This window comes from Lissotriton helveticus, chromosome 3_2 (assembly GCF_964261635.1).
Source record: "Lissotriton helveticus chromosome 3_2, aLisHel1.1, whole genome shotgun sequence".
Lineage (NCBI taxonomy): Eukaryota > Metazoa > Chordata > Amphibia > Caudata > Salamandridae > Lissotriton > Lissotriton helveticus.
The window spans coordinates 238161954-238174851 of NC_136062.1; the positions used below are offsets into that span (position 1 = coordinate 238161954).

The 12898-nt window shown below is 52.7% G+C and overlaps 1 protein-coding gene across 4 annotated transcripts in view; it reads right to left on the bottom strand.

The window, feature by feature from the left end:
* LOC144826600 (uncharacterized) overlaps positions 1-12898 on the bottom strand; it is a 497905-nt gene that overhangs the window by 227477 nt on the left and 257530 nt on the right. The window lies entirely within an intron of this gene.

Consider the following 12898-nt stretch of genomic DNA (forward strand, 5'->3'; position numbering starts at 1 on the left):
CTCCCCGCATTTGCATTAGCCATTGCAGGGGCCGATGATCTGTTTGTACCCGGAAGTGGGTTCCGAAGAGGTAAGGCCGGAGCTTCTTGAGGGCCCATACTACTGCGAAGGCCTCTCGCTCAATGGTGCTCCAGCGCTGTTCTCGGGGCAGGAGGCGTCTGCTGAGGAAGGCCACTGGTTGGTCGACGCCCTCGGGGTTCAGTTGGGAGAGGATGGCCCCGATGCCATGGTCTGAGGCATCCGTCTGGACGATGAACTCACGGCTGTAGTCGGGGGCCTGGAGCACAGGAGCGGTGCACATGGCGGCTTTCAGCCTCTCGAAGGCCGCTTGACAGTCGGGAGTCCAGTTGACGGTTTTTGGGTTGGTCTTGGATGTGAGTTCCGTGAGGGGCCGAACAATGCTGCCATAGTCCTTCACGAACCGCCGATAGTATCCGGTGAGCCCCAAGAAGGCTCGGACCTCGGTTTGAGTTACGGGGGCCGCCAGGACTGGATGGCAACTCCCTCATCTCCTCTCATGCCCCTTCCCGTTCCCTCCGTTCCTCTTCCCTCTCTCTCCTTCACGTTCCCCGCTTCCGAAAGTCTCGCACAGGGGGCACCCGCTTCTCTGTGCGCGTGCCGCAGATCTGGAACTCCCTCCCCCTCTCTATCCGTTCCATCCCCATCTTTTCTCACTTTCGGAAAGCCCTCAAAACTTTTCTCTTCCTTCAGGCTTTCCCGGACTAATTCCTCCCCCTATCTGTTAGGCAGATGTTGATGTGTTCCCCAGCGCCAGGAAGCCGCTTGGCCACAGAGCGCTCTATAAATCCCTTTTTCATTTCATTTCATTTCATTTCATTTCATTTCATCTTGAGCTGGAGGGGGGCCACCAGACCGCTCCCCACTTGGTGTCCGAGGTAGGTCACGGACCCCTGGCCTATCTGGCACTTGCTGGCCTTGATTGTGAGGCCGGCCTGTTGGAGGGCCTGCAGGACCCCTCGGAGGTGGCGGAGGTGGTCTGACCAGTGGCGGCTATACACCGCGATGTCGTCCAGGTAGGCGGCGCTGAACTCCTCGAGGCCCGCCAATACCTGGTTCACAAGTCGTTGAAACGTGGCTGGAGCGTTTTTCATGCCGAAGGGCATCACTCTGAAATGGTAGTGTCCATCCGGGGTGGAGAAAGCGGATCGTTCTTGTGCCCTGGGGGTGAGGCCGATCTGCCAGTAGCCTGCCGTCAGGTCGAAGATGCTTAGGTAGCGGGCCGCCCCCATGCGGTCAACTAACTCGTCAGCTCGGGGGATGGGGTGAGCGTCGGTTCGGGTGACAGCGTTCAGACCCAGATAGTCGACGCAGAACCGGAGCTCGGGTGTGGTGCCCGGGGCCGCAGCTTTGGGGACCAGTACAACCGGGCTGGCCCAGGGGCTGTCCGAGGGTTCGATGACTCCGAGGGCGAGCATCTTGGAGACTTCTTCTTGGATGCAGGTGCGTACCCGCTCTGGTACTCGGTACGGCCGGTGTCGGATAGGGGGACTGTCGCCGGTGTCCACGTCGTGCAGGCACCAGGGGGTGACCCCGGGTGTGAGGGAGAATAGGCGTGCAAATTGCAGCAGGAGGGCCCGACAGTCTTGGCGCTGCTCCGGGGTCAGGGCCTCGGAGAGTTGGACCCCGTCCACTGAACCATCTTTTTCCCCGGTCCCCAGCAGGTCAGGGAGGGGCTCGGAGTCCTCTTCAGCTCCACTGTCTGTGGCCATCAGCAGGCTGAGCTCCGAGCGCACGAAGTGGGGTTTGAGTCTGTTGGCGTGGAGGACCCGGAGGTGGTTCCGGGGGGATTCCATGTCGATGAGGTAGGTGACTGGGCTCTTACGCTCGATCACCTTGAAGGGCCCCGTCCACTTGTCCTGTAAGGCACAGGGTTCGATGGGGGACATCACCCACACCTGCTGGCCAGGCTCGAATTCGATGGAGGAGGCATGCTGATCGTACCACTTCTTCATGTCCTCCTGACTGGCCTCAAGATTGGCTTTGGCGAGCTCTCTGAATCGCCGGGTCTGATTACGGAGGGTCAGGAGGTACTTGTAGACGTCTGGAGGGGTCTTCAGGGGGGCCATTTCCCACTCCTCCTTAACTAGGCTGAGAGGCCCACGAACAGGGTGTCCGTACAGGAGTTCGAAGGGGCTGAAGCCGAGGGACTTCTGGGGGACTTCTCGGTAGGCGAAGAGGAGGCACGGTAGTAGCACGTCCCACTGGCGGCGTAGGGGTTCTTCCAGCCCCATGATCATCCCCTTGAGAGTGCGGTTGAACCGCTCGACCAGTCCGTTTCCTTGCGGGTGATAGGGGGTTGTGAATCGGTAGGTGACTCCGCACTGTTGCCATAGGGATTTCATATATTTTGAAATAAAGTTCGTGCCCCTGTCACTGACGACCTCCCTGGGGAAGCCCACGCGAGAGAAGATCCCCATTAAGGCTCGCCCTACCACTGGTGCTGTTACAGTTCGAAGGGGAACCGCCTCAGGATAGCGGGTGGCGTGGTCCACCAGGACCAGGATGAAGCGATGCCCTTGTGCTGTTCGGGGATCCAGGGGCCCCACAATGTCTATTCCCACCCTTTCGAACGGGGTGGTCACCACGGGGAATGGTTGCAGGGGGGCCTTGAGTTTGCGGCCGCTCTTCCCGCTGGCCTGGGAGGTCGGGCAAGACCGGCAGTGGTTGGAGACATCATTTCTCATCCTAGGCCAGTAAAAGTGAGTCACCAGGCGGTTGTATGTTTTGTCTTGCCCCAAGTGTCCAGCCAGGGGGACATCATGGGCCAGGTTCAAAAGGAAGTCTCTGAAGCGGAGGGGCACCACCAGCACCCGACTGGTCCCCAGCTCCGCTACTCTTTGTTCGCTGTACAGCAGGTCATTGTCCCAATAGATCCAGTGGGCCCCTGCGGTGTCTCCCGCGCTCTGGGCGAGCGCTTGCTGTCGCAGTCCCTCGAGGGAGGGACAGGTCTTTTGCTCTTGCCGGAATTGTTCTTGGGTGGGCCCCCCTTCCTGACGCCACTGAGCCAGGTCCGGAAGGTCTTGGGGCTGAGCGGGCTCTTCTTGGGTTTGTTCCGGGGTGTCGGTAGGGATGGAGTCTTCCTCCGGAGCGATCGGGGGAGGAGGTGCTGGCCATGCGGGTTCTTCAGATCTAGGGATGGTGTCGGCGGCCATGGACCGGGTTGTTACGCACGCCCAGCCCGGGAGGCCTAACATCCCCAGGTGCTCTCTTCTTTCAACGGCTGCCCACGGGGAGCTCTCGAGATCGTTCCCCAGGAGGCAGTCCACGGGGGCATCGTCGCGGACAGTCACTTTTAGCATCCCGGACACTCCTCCCCATTCGAAGGGGACGCAGGCCATCCGACACAGGCTCTCCGAATGGTCAGCCGATCGGACGGGGCAAAGAACATTTGGCAGGATTTGTTCTGGGGTCACCAGGTGACAATGGACGGCCGTCACACTGGCCCCTGTGTCACGGAGGGCTTCGGCCTTACGCCCATTTATGTTCACCCACTGACTGTATTTCCGGGTGTTGGCTGGTAGGGGAGCCCGCGGGATCAGGTCTCTCCCCCCTAGGCAGGCCAGGGTCATGGCGGCAGGTTCCCACTCGGGCTGCTCCTGCTCGTAATCTTCAGGCTTCTCGGAGACTTGCTCTTCTCCTAGGGCGGCGGCAGCCACCTGGCGGGGCCCGGGGGTCTGGTTCTTTGGGCAGGTCGTGTCACTGGCATAGTGGCCGACTCGCTGGCATCGATGACACGTAATGTTGGCTCGGAACCCCGGGCGCATCGGGGGGTTGCCCCGGCCGGGGGCGGGGTGTAGTTCAGGGGAGCGGCCGGGACAGCGTCTCTGCCCCGGCCCGGGCCTCCTCCTCCTCCTCCTCCTCCTCCTCGGGGACGATGATGCCCTTGGTTGGGTCTGTTCTGCTCATTGGGCCCACTTCGGGCCACTCGGGTGCTCTCCCATCGGTCAGCCTCAGCGGCGAACTGCCGTGGGTCAGTCAATTTACTGTCGAGGAGGTGCTGCCTGAGCTCGACGAAGCAGTTGTTGGAGAGGTGCTCCCACACAATGAGGTTGAAGAGCTGTTCGTAGGTGGTTACGTTGCTACCCTTGATCCATCCCTCGAAAGCTCGGCTGAAATAGTTCACATATTCTATCCAGGTTGTACCCGGGATGCGGGTGCAGTTGCGGAACCTCTGGCGGTACATCTCGGACGTCAGCCCATATCGACTGAGGAGGGCGGCCTTCATGTGGTCATAGGACGTCATTTGATGGTCCGGAAGCTGCAGCAGGGCATCACGGCCTTCATTGACGAATCTCCCCCATAGACCGGCTCCCCAGTCACTTCGAGCGATCCGGTGGGCAGTCATGGCGATCTCGTAGGCCTTGAACCACTGCTGTATGTCGTCGTTCCGGACATATTCCCGGACCACATCTTTGGGGATGTGGACCTTCTGTTCGGTAGTACCTGGGGGGCGCGGTTGCTCGGGCACCCCTAGGTCTTTGTTCTGTTTGCGCATCTCTATCTCCGCTAGCTTGCACTCGTGTTCGTATGTCAGTCTTTTTTCTTCAAGTTCTCTCTGTCTCTGCTTCTCCTCTCGCTCTTCTTGGAGCCGTAAGTGTTCTAAGTTCATCTTTTGTTCTGCCAGTTTCAATTCTCCGTCTAATTTGAGCCGTGCCAGCTCTAACTCGTGAAGTCTATTTTTCTCTCGTTCTCGGATCTCTTCCCGGGAGAGATCCGTTCTCCTTTCTTCTGTCAGGGTGGTGTTTGTTTCCGGGGCTTCGAGGTCCCGGGGTCCGGCGGTATTGGTCTCTGCCCAGGATTCTAGGGCGTGTTTGAAGTCCTCTTTCGTGCTCAGACCGGTGGTAGCAATGCCTAGTTCTATGCAAAATTGTTTTAGCTCTCGGTGGTTGTACTCTTCCAGTTTTTCCATCTGGAGTTTCTCTGCAGATCCGCTCTCTCTGGTCGTCATTGTGGAATAGTCGTAGGGTGAGTTACTCTCTGTACGGTACGAGTTGGTTCGGATCGCGCCGCTGGCCACCAATGCTAGACGGGGACCTGGAGGGTCGGCCGAGCACAAGGGGAGAGGCCTCCGGTGAGGGCCGTCTCCAGCGATCGTACAGACAAGTAACTTCCCCCCCACAGATGGACACCACACGAAGGTCAGCTTAACACCTTTTATAGGCAATTCTTTGAGTAAGGTGGTACGATACAAGGAGATCAGGACACGATGATCCTCTCAATTCTAGTCTCTATTAGGGGAAGGGGGTAGCGGGACAGTCTTGGTACCTACAGGTACTGAGGTGAAACGGTGGTAGCTCACAATCCTCGAGCTCGGCGTTCGGACGGGTCAGACCGCGGCTGCGCCAGCAGGTCCCGAAGAGGTCGTAGGTGGCAACGGGCTGCGGCAGCGCCAGCAGGTCCCAGCGAGGATGACGGTTACAACGGGCCGCGGCAGCGCCAGCAGGTCCCACGAGGATGAACGGTGCAGAAGGCCGCGGCAGCGCCAGCAGGCAGGACAATAGTTCACAAGGCAGGGCCGCGGCAGCGCCAGCAGGCAGGACGATAGTTCACAAGGCAGGGCTGCGGCAGCGCCAGCAGTCCGTCAAGGATGAGTTCTTCTCGGTGTCTCGACTCCAGGATACAACTGCCTTCCTGCTCTGGGGCTGCCTCAGTTATAGGTCTGGCGCCCTTTGATGTCCGGACCCTCGCACTGGGAGGTCGGGAGGTCCGGGATGAGGGAGTCCAGACACCCAGCAGGGGGGTGGAGCCAGCACCCGGGGAGGCTGGGGGCGATCGGCACCTGGCGGGGGAGAGCCATCGACACTTCTTTCTCCCATTAACCTGCCAAGTGGTCCGTTCACCTCCTGGATGGATGGTGGTGCCAGGATGTCTGGGCCCGGCCAGGCCCAGGGTTGGGGGTCAAGCCGAGGCCACGCGGCCGCGTGGTGCAGTGTCCAAGATGTCGGCTGGGCCGGGCAATGGGGTTGACGGGGGCTGGGCCCGTGGCACAGAGATCCGGGAGCCGGCGTCCCGGAGGGGGACGGGTTGCGGGTTGCTTCTGCGGGTAGCACCCGGAGAGCCGATGTCTGGGCCCTGTCATGCGGGGAGGGAGCGAGCCCTTCGTGGGGCCTGTCCAACACCGGTCATGAAAGCCTTCGGGCTTGGCGAGGGCTATGTACGCTGGACTGAAATATTATATTCGTCGGCAAGAGCCAGAGTGAGGGTTGGTAGAGTTGTGTCCTCCTCCTACCCAGAGGGGCGTGGTACTAGGCAGGGTTGCCCACTATCCCCGCTGCTCTTTGCCCTTGCGATGGAACCGTTGGCAGCAAGGGCTAGGATGGGGAGTAAATTCCAAGGCTTGAGGCTTGGTGGTCAATCACACTATTTTATTGTATGCAGACGACCTTCTGCTATTCTTGAGGGATGCGGAAGGGGCACTGGAGGGAGCGCGTTCCTTGCTCAGCCGATTTGGAGATATCTCTGTCTTGCGAGTCAACTGGGCGAAGACATGAGTGTTTCCGGTGACCAGAGCGTGTATCCAACCTGATCTACCGCCCGACTTGGTGTGGGAACCTAGATGCCTTCCCTACCTGGGGACGCATGTTTACCACAAGCAGGAAGACCTTCTCGAAGGTAACCTAGGTAGAGCATTGAGGGGGCTCAAGGGCAGCATGCATTTCTGGGGGACCCTTCAGCTATCGGTGGCGGGCCGAGTGGCACTGCTGAAAATGGTGGGGCTCCCTCAGCTTTTATATTTTTCGGACTTTGCCCATACGTGTACCCGTCGCTTTGTTTCGGCAATTCCGATCCATGGTGGGGGGTTTCATTTGGGGAGTAGGAAGACGCCGAGTAGCGTTGGACACTTTGATTCATCCCAGAGCTGACGGTGGCTTAGCTGTCCCTGATTTTAAATTAGATTATTTAGCCGCACAGTTCCAGCACCTCACCCAGGCGGTGGCGCAGGAATTTCGAGGGCCGTAGCGAAAGACTGAACCGGACGTCCCGCGACACGTCCTGTCGTTTGTGGTCCTGCAACAAAGATTGTGGGTTACTGACTTGTCCTCTGCAGAAAGTGCCCCGAGGCACTGCTGGAACCGCTACCACGGCCGAGTTGGGGTACGAAGACCTTATGTCCCGGAAATACCATTGGGCATGTGCACGGCCCTACCACATGGTGGGGATTGGTCGGCCCTGGCGGAGTGGGAAACACTGGGACTCCAGATGGTGGGCGATCTATTTGGGGATGGTGGGTTACTGCCTTATGACACGCTGCAGGAGTCCTTAGGACTCCCGCGGGGTCACTTCCTATTACACGTGGCCCTGGTTGCGGCCATCCAGAAACATTGGGGCACCGGCCTTTCGGAACCGCCTACAAGCGAGGCGTGCCAATATGTGGTGATGGCAGCGGGCACGTATAAGGCGGTCACTTGCCTATATAAGCGTATGTTGGGGGGAGAGGCTGGCACCGTTGCAGAGATTGCGTGAACAGTGGGCGGCGGATCTAGCCAAAGAGATACCTGATGCGGCCTGGTAGCAAATTCTTAAAAGGGCATGGAAGGGCACCAGGAATGCTAGATTCCAGCTGATCCCATTTTTTGTCCTGCACCAAGCATACCTTACCCCGGCTAAAATCAATCAATACTTCCACGTTACTACAGCACTTTGCCCCCGTTGTAGATTGGAGGGTGCAGATCTCCTGCATATGCTGTGGGACTGCCCGCAGTTGGGCACGTACTGGGAAGAAGTGTCCAGTTTACTTTGTAGTATAACAGGGCGACAGATCACTCCGGATAGGGGGACTTGCTTATTACATTGGTTTCCACATACTAGCAAAACAAAATTAACTAGCAAATTCATGGACTTAGGATTGGTGCTAGCCAAGCGAGAAATCACATCCCATTGGAAAGCAGCAGCGGGCCCCAGCTACATACGATGGAAGACTGCTTTGCTTAAGTGGGCAGGTAGTGAGAGCTCAGTTAGATTGCAGCAAGCCCATAGGTCCCGCAATGATGAGGCGTTAGAGGCGGCGCGAGCCTGGGAGGCCCTTGTGATGGAACTGAAAGCTGCAGACCTAGACACAGACTCAGACGAGCGTGTTCACTGCTGCGGAGGCCCAATAGATTAGGCACCCAAACATTTGGACGACGCGCGTGCGGCGATTCCCTGCATCCATGGTGGTCCAGAGGATTCCTAATACTGTTACAATGGAGTCATTTGAAGAACCCCTACAATATGATTCATTTATTGGTTTCACTTAGCCTTACGATAGCAGCGCCGGTGGGAGAGAGGGGGTGGGGGGGGAGGGTATTTTGGGGTGGGAATTTGAGGAAGGAGAGCAGTGTGCCTCAGAGGCGGATGTCTATCACCTTAGCAACATGGAAAATTGCACGTAATTGACACTGTAATAATGATCATAATGTGGGAGGTCCAAACCTGGTGCTGAGTCAAAATTGTTGCTTAACCTGTTGCTAACGGTGTCCCTGCCGCCATTCTCCTGATTGTCGGGCTTGTATAGAGGCACTAGCCCATCCTCTTACTTGTTGTGGGTGTTGAAAATAATAAAAAAATAAAAATAAGGCTACCTAGAAGGTGAAATTAAATTGGATGAACAAAATATAACTTATGCAGCCTCATGGGAACCATTTACCATAACAGACAGATATGTGTATCATTCTAAGTTTAATAGGGGAAGATACATCTTACAAAAAAGATGCAACAAAGATTGCAAAACTATAGAAGGTATGGTGAAAATTGAAAAAAAATCCTTTAAAGATGTGAACACTCTAGGAAAGGTATTTTTCCAAAAGGGGTTCCAACCTTTTATGTTGGTGTCACTAAAGAGAACTTGGGATAAGATTAGACCCCAGCAAAGAGCCTTTATTAAATGGTGATATATCAATGTGTGCACAAGGAAAACGTGAGGAGTTTCCTGAAGTTTGTTGTGGTTTAAAAAGTGTTTACCAGACAACCAAAGTAACTGAGTCCCCTCCAATTTGTTCTCAAAACACTGACTATTCTACCAAAAATGTGGTTATGTGCCATCTAAGGACTGAAAACCAAAACATGACCCAGCTGAACCTAAAGAAACCCCTTCTCTAGGTAGTCAAAATGAAATTAAATCCTTCCTCGGACTTTTGGAATACTATTCCAGATTTGGAATAAAAAATACAAACTAAATTCAGAACTAATAGAATCGCTGTGGAGACTTCAAGAATTAAACAATTATACGAAGAGACAAGCCAAAAAGTATTTTACTCACAAAAAGTCAATTGTTAATGTATCTGTCCTAGGCAATTATGACATCAAAAACATAACATAACATCTGATGTTAGTTCCACCATTATTTAGATAGCTGGATTGAAAAATGTTATTTGTGTTCACCTCTCCATCACTTAAGAATGGTGACAACAAATATTCTAGTGTCTAGTGAGCGACCCTTGCATGCTATTGGTCAATAACACATTATTATTTTCCGTGGTTGTTTACCATTTGTCTTCAGGAGTGGCAATAAGCTTTTGGACATTGCTTTCACTGCAAAATGAGTGAAGAAATCGAACCCTAAAATTGCCTAATGGTTCCTAGATTTAAAAGCTTTTAATTTAGTACGAGTTATAGCACTGGTATTTAAGAACTTAGTTGCGGATTGGCTTTCTGGAATACAGATATCACAGGAAAATTATGAACAACCCATTCAGGAATATTTATTCTATGGTATTTAGGAAGGCTTAAACCCCAGAAAAATGGAAAGAACATGGGTGTTGCTCTTTTGTTAATCAAGGTAAAAGAGAAGGTGCTCCAAAGATAGCCCAAGAGGTGTTTGGGTCTAAAAGAGTCCAGTAAAGATTACTGGAAGGTCTGTGATGAATTGTATTTGTTGGAAGGGAATGTTCACAACAGGAAAATTGACTTGGCCCACGAGGGTCATTTAGGATGCAGTCTCACACAAAATAAAGTGAGATTCCATTACTGGAGTCCCTGTATGGACTCCATGGTTGAGCTAAAAGTCAAATTGTGAAAAATATGCCTCTAGTGATAAGCCAAAGCAGATCTCGCAGCTCTCCTGTAGTAGTTTCATCTAAACCCTCGACTAAACTTGCGTCTGATATCATATCCATATTTAGATGGGAAGTTCTTCTTGTGTAAAATTGTTTAGAGGTGAAACTAGTTGAAGACCAGCACTAAAGTCATCACGGATGTCCTTTGTGAGGTATTCTTTAATGAAGGCATTTCACAAATTATAATGGGGTAGGCTGCAGTTAACCTCAGTGAGATGGTATTCTCTTGTCTCACTACACAACAGCATCACTGGTATTTAATGAATCTTGTATTTGGGAACCAAGGTAGGTGTTGCAAAGGAAGTAAACAGAAGGTATCATGCAGAGATGATACAACCAGAAGTATGTGGAAAGGTACAGTAGAACACAAGGTGATCTAATTACCTGCTGGAAAATTGGAGATAATACTTTAGTCAAATTACCAAGACACAAACATGCTGGAAGCACCACGTTTTCCCAACCTATCAAATTAAGCTACAGAGGACTGTGGTGATGTTAGACAATGGTCAGACTAGGAGCACCCAGAGACTACCTAAATGCAACAGGGACGGAGGTCCTGGATAAAATCTGCACCAAATTTAGAACTCTGTGTGCATGAAAACCACCACAAAGCATAAACAATGAGATCTTGTTTAGCATCAATATTTTGCTATATGAGAATAACCCTTTTTCCCCTAGTTCTTTTGTTCCTATATGGAGAAAAATGTGTTCTACTCTAACAGCATATCGGATAAACTGAAAAGGTTTTTCTTCATATATTAACTTGTGTTGGTATCTTCCTCCCCTTTATTTCACTTCCTGCCTTACCCTGGAATGTTGTGGCTCTAAGAGGATTCTATACCAGGCAGGTGGCACAAGCTGGCTGAATTGATGTTTATCTTTATGGGATTTGTAAAGCGTGTGACTACCCTTGGGCATCTCAGCGCGGAGGTGATGCAGAGGTAGGGGCAGTGAGCACTTAGTCTTATGGGAAGAGCAATGTCTTAAGTCTTTTTCGAAAGGATGCTTCATTTTCAGTGAGTCGAAGCTCTGGGTCTCAGCTTTTCCAGAGTGTTGGTACCAGATTTGTGAAGGATCTTCCACCCCATTTGGCTCTTGATTGTGGTCGCTTTCATCAAAAAATTTGAGCTTCATCTAAGTTGTTGGTGGGGAGAATAGCGGGCGACCAGCTTTTGGATAAGGGCAGGGCACCTCCCATACATGGCTCAGTGGGCCAGACTGGAGGACTTAAATTTGATTCTGGCTTGAATCAGGAGCCAATGCAGTTCTCTCAATGCTGGTTTGACCGATTGACATCTGGGTATGTTCAGTAGCAGTAGGGCAGCTGCATTCTAAACAATTTGTAATCTGTTTGCTACATATTTGGGGGAACCAAGAAAAAGAGTTGCTGGAATCCAGCCTCGATATCACTAAGGCATGGACCACGGTCCTCCTGGCGTCCTCTGGGAGTAGGGATATCATTTTTCTTATCAACTGAACATCCCAAAGCAGGTGCCAGATAATTTTTTGGCCTGTACATCCATTGTTAAATTCTGGTCCAGCTACATCACTAGGTTATTTATGGCTGCTTTGTGAGGAGGAGATGCCCCCTCAGCTGGCTGGCCAGAAGATCTGTTAGACCTGGCATCATTGGCGCGAATCTCCCTTCCATTTTTTTTTTAATTATATTTTGTTGGCTTTTTTAACATGTTACACACAATACTTGGCATTTAGGTTCAATTCTAGGATACATGTACATATTTCGTCGTAATATATGTTTCTGGTTAACACATCAGGCAATGTTCATCACATTCTGTTCAAAACTAGGCTGTCTCCACCATAGCGAGCCGTGGTGCTCCTGAAGTTTTACCCCTCTGAGTAGATTGGTACCCTCTTATAGTTGTCACTTGTTCCCCCCCGCCCCATCGTCTCGAGAGCATGAGTTACAAAGAGTTTCCATCCCTCCCCCCAGCCAACAAACCACATGGTTATAGTAGCATTAGCGTTTCACGTTCCCTCCTTCATGGACTATTTTCAAGGTCAGACAGTTCTTGTGGTGGGTCGCACAGTTGTCCCCTGTATTCGTTCCATTTCCCCCATATCCTGGCCCATTTTTTGGGGAAGCCCCGATGAACATGCACCGCTTTTTCTGCCAACATAGCTGCGTCAATGTCTTTCCCCCCACTGTGTGCATGAGGGTGCCAGACCTGAGCCCCAGTTCCTGGCAATGTTCCGTTTTGCAAAGGCTAGACCCAATGTTGCCCATGTCTGCAATCCCCGATTCATGTCAGTGGGCGACCAGATATTTAGTAAACATCTAGGTTCTCTTAGCAATTCAACACCACTTGCCTCTGATATTTCAGAGAGAACTCTGGCCCAATACGATTGTATCCTGCGACAGTCCCATATTGTGTGAAAGAATGTGCCCAGGAGTCCGCACCCTCGCAGGCAGACAGGCACCGGGATGCGGCCCAGCCGGTGTAGGAGTGTGCGGGAATAGTATATTCTGTGTAATATTTTCAATTGCACTAGCTTGAGTCGTGATGGTATGGAGGCTTCCCAGCAGATGCTAGAGCATGTAACCAATCTTCATCCTCTATGGCCCCTAGTTCTATTTCCCATTTGCTTCGGAGGACAACCGTGGGGTCAGGCAGATTGTTGACAAGTTTGCGATGAGCGAGATTACTTTTTTATCTAGGCTTTCGGTGAGGAGTCTATCCTCCAGGGGGGAGGATTCAACTAGCTGTGTGCCAGTTGGAATGGCCCCCTGTAAAGCATGTTTGATTTGTGCATAGCGATATTGCTCGGTGTCTGCCATCCCGTATTTTTCTTTCAGGTCTGGGAATTTGATAACTTCACCCCAT